Source organism: Ostrea edulis, chromosome 7 (assembly GCF_947568905.1).
Source record: "Ostrea edulis chromosome 7, xbOstEdul1.1, whole genome shotgun sequence".
NCBI classification, from domain to species: Eukaryota; Metazoa; Mollusca; class Bivalvia; order Ostreida; family Ostreidae; genus Ostrea; species Ostrea edulis.
In genome coordinates this window covers 71,590,209-71,602,400 of record NC_079170.1, presented here as the reverse complement: position 1 = coordinate 71,602,400, position 12,192 = coordinate 71,590,209, and the positions used below count along the sequence as shown (strand labels likewise).

Below are 12,192 nucleotides of genomic sequence, written 5' to 3'. Positions count from 1 at the left end.
AAGGACGATTAGTGTAATTGTATCTAAGAATTGTAGAGCAACCCATATGTATTCATTCAATTTTAACATTGTATTTACATTTGCATTGTTTTAATCTAAATTAAATGAATATCATATATGTACGTAGCGCGTGGTTACCCTAAGTTATTCTTGTGTGTATATGTACACTTTGTTCTTCTTCTTTCTTTTTTTTCGAGCACACTAAATATTTTTTGAGCGAAGGAACACGCACTAACCAATGTTACCTTGGATTGTAGTAAACAGAACATGAAATTCATTCAGAAGATATGTGAAAAGAAATATTATAAAACGAACATACGTTTTATATATCTTTTCAATGCCTATTTCAACATCAGATTAAGCATGCATTAAAGCAAGTCCTGTGAATCTGATACAAGCAGAAAATGGAATTTGGTGTGTCATTTAATGAATGCAAATGGAAATACTTTACAAGAGAGTCAGGCAATTTCTAGTTAATGCTAAACAGCTACATAAATGTCCCAGAGAAAGTTGGGGGGGGGACCCTCCTCTGGATCTGCCAAAATTAATTAATGTGAGTGAATGAATTAAGATTCTTCATGATAGGCAATTGCTTTACTGATCATTTTAATTTGTTATGTGTGTTGATTGACTATTATTTCAAATCCTGTGTATAAAAATGACCCCAAAATCAACATTCTAAAATTGTATTGAATGATTTACATAATAATTGTTTTGCCTTTATTACATAGAATGTATACAAACCCATGAAATTTATTTCTGAATGTTCATATAGGCTTTAGTAATTTTTCATGAATTTTAATCTTGTAATCATTGATTGGTAATATATTCGTATACATCATATATATTTATATTTATATATATTAAACAATCTTCATTTAAGTAGTTGACCTTTTTGCACTTATTAAAAATCTAGAGATTCAGTTCAACTTCTCCCTATCAAACCTTGCTTAAAATAAAGAAGTACAAGAAACGCATAGGGAAACTCAAACATTCCATATGTGTTAATATATATATATATATATATATATATATATATATATATATATATATATATATATATACAGAGAGAGAGAGAGCGAGAGAGAGAGAGAGAGAGAGATTGAGAGAGATTATTTCATCCACTGTGGGTCAGAGTAGGGAGAAGTGACCTTCCTATCCTTCCTATCCTAGTGACATTAAGAAGAAGGCATCCAAGTCCAAAACCACTGGGAAGCTACGAAAATCTGTATATTTACTCGTAACTAAGTAATCTTTGTGGGCTGTCAATATCTTTAAATACATCTATCTTTTCATGGTTTCTTTGAACCCTTCGCCTCAATATGATGGTTGACGCCATTTTAAACAAACTTTTGAGGACCTTAGGGCAAGGGCTGGACTGTCCTAAAGTTCGGATGAACTCATGGCGAGGCCTAAGTTTGGGAAAAATTCCGGAAACTGATTTAAGATTATGTAGTATCTTAAGGCATATTTACGACACGGCTTAGCCCTAAGATAGCCTCGTGAACATGCCTGCTGGTCCTACTGTATGGAAATAATATTTACTCTCACAACAATAGTAGATATCTAGAATTGTTCCAAATTATATTAATAATAAATGTTTAGTCCCATTTGCTTCCAGCAGTTTTGACAGGAATGCATCTATCAAACGCCTAGCATCGATTTTAGTACCTTACATGTCCGTATCCTGCTGCACAAAAATATACACATGTATCCCATTGAAATCTCACATGACCAAGCAATGTTTCGAAGAAAAACTATATTGCCACCAACCTATTTTGAAATGAATATATAATGAACGTATTGTGCAAATTGAATGCATTAGATGCCAAATATGGCATCCTTATATTTTCTAATCAGTACTAGGGATTGCCAAGTCTCTGTTAAATGATGAACTAGCTTGATGATTTAGGTATATTTAATTTCTTTTTCAAATGTGTTAATTATTGAGAATACCAATTAGCACATATAAAAATCAATGTATTCTGGTTATGAAGATAAATACGACGTAATGCTCATTTAATCTCCTAAAATGACACGGACTCAGTAGACAAATCTGTCACTCCGTCAATAGCTAATTCGCGCTGAAGAAATGTCAAAAACAACACTGCTATTGAAATATACCGTTCTTGTCTTTGCAATTCCATTTTTTTTTTTAAATTCAACACCCGACAATGGGACCGAATGTGAACCTTATAGGATGTGATAAGATTTACAAAGAATGTGATAAGTTCTACACAAGATTTGACACTGACACCATGAAAAACCTAACAAAAAATAATCTTGTCGGTATTATCCTCAACGTTTTAGCATATACATTTGCATCTATTTACACTCATTATTTGAAGAAAATACACATGCTACTGACAATTATCTTTATATAACAAATCTTTCAACGCATTAGTATTTACGCAAAGGAAAAAAAGTTTGAATCATAAATCATATTCATTGTCTCAAACCACGTCCGAAGTCCGCATGGGAGAGGATCGTATATTGTGACACCCCCCCCCCCCCTCTACCCTTTGTTACATGCCGATTTAGTCAGAGACATCATGAAAATAACCTTGGTTTCCCTGTATAATAAATAATTCAACAATTCCTTTTCGGCCAGTTTCTAATGATGAATGAAGCAGATATTGTCTATTAACAGTACCAAAGTCAATCACTATGACAGTGCATCAGCATATATATTGCCGTCAGTCAAAGGTATTTACATTTTCCAGCAATTGTCAAAATAATGAAAGGTGTAAGATCTAATCAGTTTTTGACACTAGGTTTTTTCACTATACTAGTGAAAAGGACTACTAAAATCTATAATTTACGAGTCCTGCTGATTTTTGACTAGTCCGGCTGCTGAAAGTAGACGGCCGATTCGCGATGCGACAAGGGGAAGAGTGCGGGAGGGGCTTGTCCCCTTTTAAAGAGGGTGGGGGTCTGGGAAAAAATTCAAAATCTAGATGCAAATTGTTTATTTGAGACAAATAAATGAAAATTTGATGACCAAATCTAGCCTCTTTTTTCATGATTCTCTCATCAAACCATCATATTTATGCTTGAATATCATGAAGAATACGTCGATATGTAGCATAGTACCGTATTTTGTCGAATAAGATATGTACTTTTTTTCAAGGATTTCTGGTGTGAGAAAGGGGTGCGCATTGTTTACCAAATAGTTTTTTTTTCCCAGGTGAAACTAGGCGGTTAAGTACGTTTCACTTGGAGACATATCATATGCTTGTTCACATTGTTCACCTAATCGATCTCAAGAAAATTACTACAGAACGTAAAATTGTAGAAAATGTTATACTTAACAATATGTGAATAATTAAATTATTATAAAACAGCCAATTAAGTTTCATTCGATCTTAAATTCATATTATATATTCATCATCGTACATAAGTGCCACGATATCATCACACCGTGACCATGACCAGCACATGTTTTTCGAAGCCATAGTTGTGTACAAGGGCTTCGTCACTTGATTTTGTCAGACACCTCTTCAGGGTACTTTCAGCATGATGCACGATTTCCATGGATCTGGGAATATGCAATTTTCTTTTGTAGTAAATGACACGCGACTGATGTACTTCATCTATCTACAATGTTAAATGCAACGAAAATTCTTCATTTCACTACCGTCTCCAAATAATGATAGTGTACGATTACAACACATTGAACAATTGATCAATATTTTTACTTTATTTCTATAACATCGGCTATTTGAATTATTTGAAGTTTAAACAAAGAAAATATCGACTTTAATCCTACAAAATATCATGTTTTGCTGAAATTAATATATTATTGATGTATCCAAATTCCTGTGCTTTGTTGAGAACTTGCATTATATTTCCACATAGATTTCTAGTGAAATTGAAAAAAGCCAAGAATCAATCACCGGTAATTATGTAGATTGGGAAAAGGATTTCAAACAATCGTTGAAGTTTTATACAAATGATTTCATGATAATATTGTGATCTGATTTAGTTTAGTCGTCATTGCTTTACGTACACATTACATGCAACTTTAATTCCAGAGGGGAGGGGGTATCCGGACCTCCACTCTAGATCCGCGCATGATTCGGATATAGTCACTATATTCGAATCATGCGCGGATCTAGAGTGGAGGTCCGGATTAGTCATTAAGCGATGTTTTGTGCACATGCCACTAAATGCTAAGTGACCGACGGTGAGTGGAATGGTTAGAGTGTAAATGCAGGAAAAGAAAGTTCTCCTTATGTGTAAAAATCGCGTTCTAATACTTCAACACCAGTTCCACGATTTAATGATGAAAATAGTAACCAATGACTAGCTATCATGTATTCTTAAATAAGACTATATCACAGAACACGTGCGTCAGTTATCGACAAATGTAAGGTGGTTCTATAAACAAATAGCAACAGGAAAATTTGGCCCACACATTCTTTTGTTTTGAGAATGTAGTTTTCCCATAAATTTTATATGCGAATTTTGATTTACCCCCCCCCCCCCCCCTTATGATTATTTATCATTAGATGTGTCTGACATATTGCTTAATACAATATTAGAATAGCATTTGAAATTACACATGCAACATACCCAATAAGTTATAAATTAGCCTACATGTACGCTAGAATATTATGACTGACAAGGCGTATTTAGACATGTATTTAGATACGCATTGTAGCCGCCACAGTATATGCACACCAATTTAGAGGGATAATTCATATCATAAACTATCTATGATAAAAAAGAATATGTGATTGAACTTTGCCATGTGTTACATTAATTGCGTTGATATCATTGCGTATCTATATCAAACATAAAACGAGTAAAATTGGAATCGGAAATATCTGTGTCGAAGATTCCAATTCTCTGATTACACACTATCTTCTTCAATGCAAACTACGTAGAGTCTTATAAAATTTAGTATGCTGTACATATGGATGTTATCTATTCATCAAATTTGTATATATGAACACCACCAACGTTGAAATTTGTATTACAGATGAACGCGGGAAATGGTTAAACGTTAAATTTAATAGTCTGCTCATTTATCAACCAAGTCGAAATTTTGCTCATTACTGACTTTCAACATGATTAATTTGTACACAAAACATTTTTGTGGTTGTTGCATGTGCTCGATCTTAAAAATGGATTCAAAGGCATAAAAAACGGCTAATCTCGGTGATTTCGGTAAATAATGTCAATCGGAGATAAGGAAAATGACGTCACAGAACATATTACGTCACTAATTTCCACATGTATCATCAGGGCCAATGCCCTAGTGTATAATCATAATGATTAAACCAAGTGAAACCACATTTTAAATTTATCCTAATTTTGTGGCGAAATTTGGGCCTTAATGTACCTTGCTCTTTGTTATCCTCAGCTTTTCATGTTACATAAGTTTGGAATTTTTCATGCGCTACCGTACTTTTGATTTAATTCACTGAACTTGACATCGCTCCTAATGCACATTCGCAGTCAGACTATGAAAGGTGAAGATAACGAACAGTGATCAATCTTATAACTTCTATAAGGAATACAAAATAGGGAGGGTTGTTCAATGTATAATTTTGGATTATAAATTGTGTATACGTGTATACCCATGTATTATATGATAAAAAATGAGTAGATGAGGTATTTATGCGTACAGTTTGAGTTCGTGTAAAATATGTATCAGTGCTACTCTGAGTGTTTAAGTGGAACAGGGTGTACCTACACTCAGTGAGGGAAACGGCACCAATGTAAAACAAATGCATCTATTCAAAGATGTAACAATACGAAATACAAAATGCTACCAACAGAAACATTCGATTAAAATGAAAACACAAAAGGTTTAATTGTAATTAATATGTACACTTTCTTACCTTCAAAAATTACTTTTGTAAATCCATTTCATGATATATTTACAGCTAGAAATCTGCGAAACACTGATGTTTTATTTTGATAATTTTATAGATGAAAGGTGAAGATAACGAACAGTGATCAATAAATGTAAGATGTTATATCATACTGTCATTTCATTTCATTTAATTGTGTTTTTAATTGTTGCATTCTTCACCGCTACCCTTGTAATGAGCCTTAGAATAATTTGTTTTATATACGGCGCTATATAAATTTTGTTTATTATTTATTATTTGGATTCCATAATATGAAATATCATATGAATTTTGGGGTTTTCTAATGTAATTATTTATAAGTTTATAACATTGAAGTAATGAAAGTGACTTACAGTTTAAGTTATATGCTGTGATGGATAAACATACTTGGAACCGTGCTCAAATCTGCTCATATATGATAAGGAAATACTATGCATAGAGGTACTGAAAAATAAGATATATCTTAAGTAAACATTCATGCACGTACATATGTACAGAGAAACACAACACTAGTAGGTGCAAAAGAACGTTATTGCGTCCACTTTTGCATCAAACAATATTCCTCCGTTACATATACATGCCAATAAAGGAGAGTAACGGAATAAGTAAGATACGAGTTTACAGCATGAATATGTGCATGGACCAACAACAGTAAGCTACGAGAGACGGGAATCATTAACATAAACATCCACTCTCGCTTAGTGCAGTTAATACGTGCAGAAACATGTATATACATACATACATGCATACATACATACATACATACATACATACATACATACATACATACATATGTACAAACATGTATATATACATACATACATACATACAAACATGTATATATACATACATACATAAAAGCATGCACATATACATACATACATACAAACATGTATACATACATACATACATACAAGCATGCATATATACATACATACACACATACATACATACATACATACATACATACATACATACATACATACACACACATGCACATACACACACACATACATACATACATACATTCACATATACATACATGCATACTCACACACACACACACACACACACACAGATACATACATGTACATACATGCATACATACATACAAGCATGCATACAGACAGACAGACAGACAGACATGCATACATACACGCACGCACGCACGCACGCATGCAAGCACGCGCACGCACGCACCCATCCATCCACCCACCCACCCACCCACCCACCCCCACACACACATACATACATACATACATACATACATACATATAGTAGTAGATTTGAGTTTACAGCATGGACATGTACCAACAGCAAACATCCCCCAAGGTGTTGCAGTAGTCCGAAGTTTGGGATGGTGTTATGTTTTACAACAGATTTAGTGTAGTAAATTTATTTTGTCAACAACGAAGTGTGAAGATAACGAACAGTGATCAATTTCATAACTGCTATAAGCAATACCAAATAGATAGTTGGGCAAACACGGACCCCTGGATACACCAGAGGTGGGATCAGGTGCCTAGGATGAGTTAGCATCCCCTGTCGACCGGTCACACCTGTCGTGAGCCCTATATCCTGGTCAGGTAAACGGAGTTATCCGTAGTCAAAATCAATGTGCCTACAATGACCTAACAATCGTTATGAAACACGTCAGACAGCATTTGACCCATGATAGGTTGTATTGTCGAAATTAAAGTGCAAATGTCCGGTAATTGCACGCTCTTCCGGTGCTAAAGCATGTTGACTTAAGTATTGTGACAATTTATCAAAAATGCAGGTACTTTCAGTTTATTTCATTTTGACCGATGCCCGATATACAATGCAGATATGCAGTATTGAGTTTTGAGAGGAAATAATGCATTCCAGATGTTCGAACTGTGTACATTTCAACTCAGATACCAGGGATCTAACACACAGGCTCTTGTTGTGAATCAGAGCTCTGCCTCCACCTCGATAATTTCTCGGTGTGTGATATATACCATAACCTTCAGGAAAAAGATCGGACAAAACAGCTTTATCGGTGTCATTTTCTAACCTAATCTGAACAACGGTTTATTATCTCAGTTGTCATGCTATGTTTTAGATTTCTATAATTATCTACGCCAAAGGGAAAGCTTGAGATTTCAAGATATTTGCAACAGCGATTCCATGGAGTTTCCAATAACATCAATTATAGATTGGTATTAATTTCAAGCCCTATTGTGTTGTTATTTCCCTGAAACGTTTGTTCGTGGACATGTATAGATGAAAGTTTAATCAAATGTGACATTGCTTCTAGTTTTTTTTTTCCTTCTGTTTTTGGAAAATTGAAAAGGTTGTACAGATACAATAAGGACAACCGTCATTAAACACATTAATGACATCTGTCAACGAAAGCCGTCATCTGAATATTGCATCACGTTATAATGTAGAATGCCTCACATCTAAATATCGATGTTTTAATTAATTCAAATTCCTAGAAGGGCAATGGTTGTTTAGACTATCAAATAATGCATCATGTTTTCCCTCTAATTGCTGATATTGATTTGATTTTACAATTGATGTTTCTACTAAAACAAACTTGAAAAACACTCATCAATCTAATAATATATACAAAATCCCTCGTTATTGGCTGTAGCAACTTTTTTGGTAGAACGCTCGATACTTATTAGAAATGTACATATTTTTATTAGGTTTACAAAATACAAACAATATAAAATATAGAAAAAGGTGAGAAAAAGAAATCGCACGTTCCCTGTAGCTCTGTGTAGTGTGTATATCATGTATCACGTATCCAAGTGCACAACCCTATTTATCTAATTCAGAGAAAAAGCATGTTCAATATTACATTACAGAGAAATAAATGAAAATTCAACTTTCTCTGCAGAAAATGGTTAAACTATTATTGGAAGAAAGGAAATGTTTTCCACATGTAAAATTATCTAAACTTGAAACCTAGTGAGCCATTGATCTTTCAAATAAAGCTTAGAAAATATTGACCTTTTGACTTGAAAAAAAACCAATATATCATATTTATACTTACCAGGGACAGGATACAGGTCATATTAAAAAACCTTGCATCCAGACCAGCATAGTCAAAACTGAAGGGGACAACTTGAATCTAAATTTAACATCAGATATGAATATTAATTGAATATACTAGCTAGTGACAAACAGACAAACACAATTAAAGAACCTCATTAATGATAAGTCACGTGTCTGTAGTGTGTCATTGTGTGATAAGTCATGTGTCTATACCGTGTTATTGTATGATAAGTCATATGTCTATAGCAATTCATTGTATGATAAGTCATGTGTCTATAGTGTGTCATTGTGTGATAAATCATGTGTCTATACCGTGTCATTGTATGGAACGTCATGTTTCTATACCGTGTCATTGTATGGAAAGTCATGTGTCTATACCATGTCATAGTATGATAAGTCATGTGACTATAGTGTGTCATTGTATGATAAGTCATGTGACTATACCGTGTCATTGTATGATAAGTCATGTGTCTATATACCGTGTCATTCTATGATAAGTCATGTGACTATAGCGTGTTATTGTATGATAAGTCATGTGTCTATAGTGTGCCATTGTATGATAAGTCATGTGTCTATAGCGTGTCATTGTATGATAAGTCATGTGTCTATAGTGTGTTATTGTATGACAAGTCATGTGTCTATAGTGTGTCATTGTATGATAAGTCATGTGTCTATAGCGTGTCATTGTATGATAAGTCATGTGTGTATAGTGTGTCATTGTATGATAAGTCATGTGTCTATAGTGTGTCATTGTAAGATAAGTCATGTGTCTATAGTGTGGCATTGTATGATAAATCATGTGTCTATATAGTGTGGCATTGTATGATAAGTCATGTGTCTATTGCGTGTTATTGTATGTTAAGTCATGTGTTTATAGCGTGTCATTGTATGATAAGCCACGTGTCTCTAGCGTTTCATTCTATAAGTCATGTGTCTATAGTGTGCCATTGTGTGATAAGTCATGTGTCTATGGCGTGTTATTGTATGATAGGCAATGTTTCTATAGCGTGTCATTGTATGATAAGTCTTGTGTCTATAGTGTGTCATTGTATGATAAGTCATGTGTCTATAGCGTGTCATTGTATGATTAGTCATGTGTCTATAGTGTGTTATTGTATGATATGTCATGTGTCTATAGTGTGTCATTGTATGATAAGTCATGTGTCTATAGCGTGTTATTGTATGATAGGTCATGTGTCTATAGCGTGTCATTGTATGATAAGTCATGTGTCTATAGTGTGTTATTGTATGACAAGTCATGTGTCTATAGTGTGTCATTGTATGATAAGTCATGTGTCTATAGCGTGTCATTGTATGATAAGTCATGTGTGTATAGTGTGTCATTGTATGATAAGTCATGTGTCTATAGTGTGTCATTGTAAGATAAGTCATGTGTCTATAGTGTGTCATTCTATGATAAGTCACGTGTCTATAGCGTGTCATTGTATGATAAGTCACGTGTCTATAGTGTCATTCTATGATAAGTCACCGTGGTACAGTCCTCTCACTATTTGGCATACATTTATGTCGACTTTTCAGATTATGTTGATAATTGAATAACATATTTCGGGGATTTTTACGGTTAGGCCAATTAAAATTAACTGACAGATTATTATCCCCAGCCGCCCCTCAGGGTTATTTTCGCAAAAATTACGATTAAAAACAAACTTCCTTCCCAGTGACATATGAGTGAATGGTTAAAGTCACAGAATGTTGGTTTTATATCCTCTACCAAGGATTCTTTGAATGTTAACTTGATTAATACTTTGAGTGATGCCCTTTGTCATTATTTTTTTCTCGGGAAATAAAAATTTGAAAAATAAAATCCTCCCACCCGCCCTTGATTTTTGTGATCCCGGATGATAATCTACTAATTAAGTTGAATTGGCCTTAAAATTTTCAACTTTTGATCATTCGACAAGCAGTGGCGGATTTAAGGGGGGCGTATCTTATTTAGAAAAATGTTCTCAACGATACGAGAAGCGATTTCTTCCACTCCCGGAGAAATAAATGACAAAATCTTTTGATTTCTTAAATTACTTTATTGAAAGAACTTTTTTTTTTTTCAAAAACCCTTAAAATTTGCGTCGTTCCATTAATTTCACCTTATTACAAATGATAGAAAATACTACGAATGACTAAATAGGAGACATATTTCAAGCCCTGTAAAATCTCTAAAATCATGAACTTCCTAGGACTTCGCCCCCTGCCTAATACAGTGGCGCTTCCCGTAACTGAAATTACTGGATCCGCCCCTGAGAAGTGCTCAAAGTCATATTGATAGGACGGGTGATGGCAGAAGCATGCCACCATATAAATGAGATAATCGCATTGGTCGGTTAATTTGAGATTAAATGACGTGTCGCACTAACACATGTACACAGATACAATCCTATGTACATCATGGCACACTGAGTTATTTGATAATTTAAAGAAAAACAAATGCGTTTAATTGTTTCCAAGAGTTTAATATGAAATAAGACTAATTGATTCGAAAATGATTTTAGCTTCTAAGTAAAGTCAAATAAACTTGATACCTGTTTTTCCGATGTTCAGAGGATGAGGGCTATAATAAAGAACAAATAAAGAAATCATGTGTATTTTCTTCGTTACAATAAAGTGTAGAGGACTGGAGGGAAGTCCATGGTTCTGACAATGTCGATCACTGGACGTAGAATTCTTATATTCCATTTCTTCAATGCATTGAACGGTATTTCAGCAATAAATATCTTGTGGTTGTGGTTTAATTTTAAATCATTATTATTATTTCTTTAATTTTGTTTTATCTTTGTAAATAAACACTAGTTGAGAAACACAATGCGTCGGTTTCTAGACTGGTTAAATGATTTCTCTCTTCTTTGTTTCGTAGAAACAGTTGGAGTAAACTCAATGTAATAACCCCAAAGACCCTCTACTGTAAAGTCCGGACTTTCGACTTTTTAATTTCTTTTAATAGTTATAAACTTGAGTCAACACAGAAACAAATGTCCTGTACATGTATAGGTTGACAACAAACTGGATAACAATTGCCGAAATATATTTAAATACATAAAAAATAAAAAGTCTACATCGATTATATAAAGTTCTGGGTCACATGATCGAGAGTACTAGTACTGAAAATGCTACAATATCAAACCACGACCGCAGTGTACTTGATTAAGTGTAACAATTTTCACTACCCCAACTGTCAAGAAACCACACAATTGAAAGTTCTCTCTCAATATCACACAAGAGGCCCATGGGCCACATTGCTCACCTGAGTCACCTTGGTCCATATCAGAAGACTTTCCATATATATTTGCAT

General features: G+C 34.0%; 1 long non-coding RNA gene across 1 annotated transcript; it reads right to left on the bottom strand.

Moving 5' to 3' along the window:
- Positions 1-5,347: 5,347 nt before the first annotated feature.
- Positions 5,348-11,601, bottom strand: LOC130048478 (uncharacterized). The gene is made up of 4 exons (XR_008797273.1): positions 11,426-11,601; positions 8,887-8,964; positions 6,215-6,305; positions 5,348-5,468 (listed from the first exon to the last, which is right to left on the bottom strand). It is a non-coding gene; the product is annotated as an uncharacterized LOC130048478 (long non-coding RNA).
- Between the last annotated feature and the right edge of the window lie 591 nt (positions 11,602-12,192).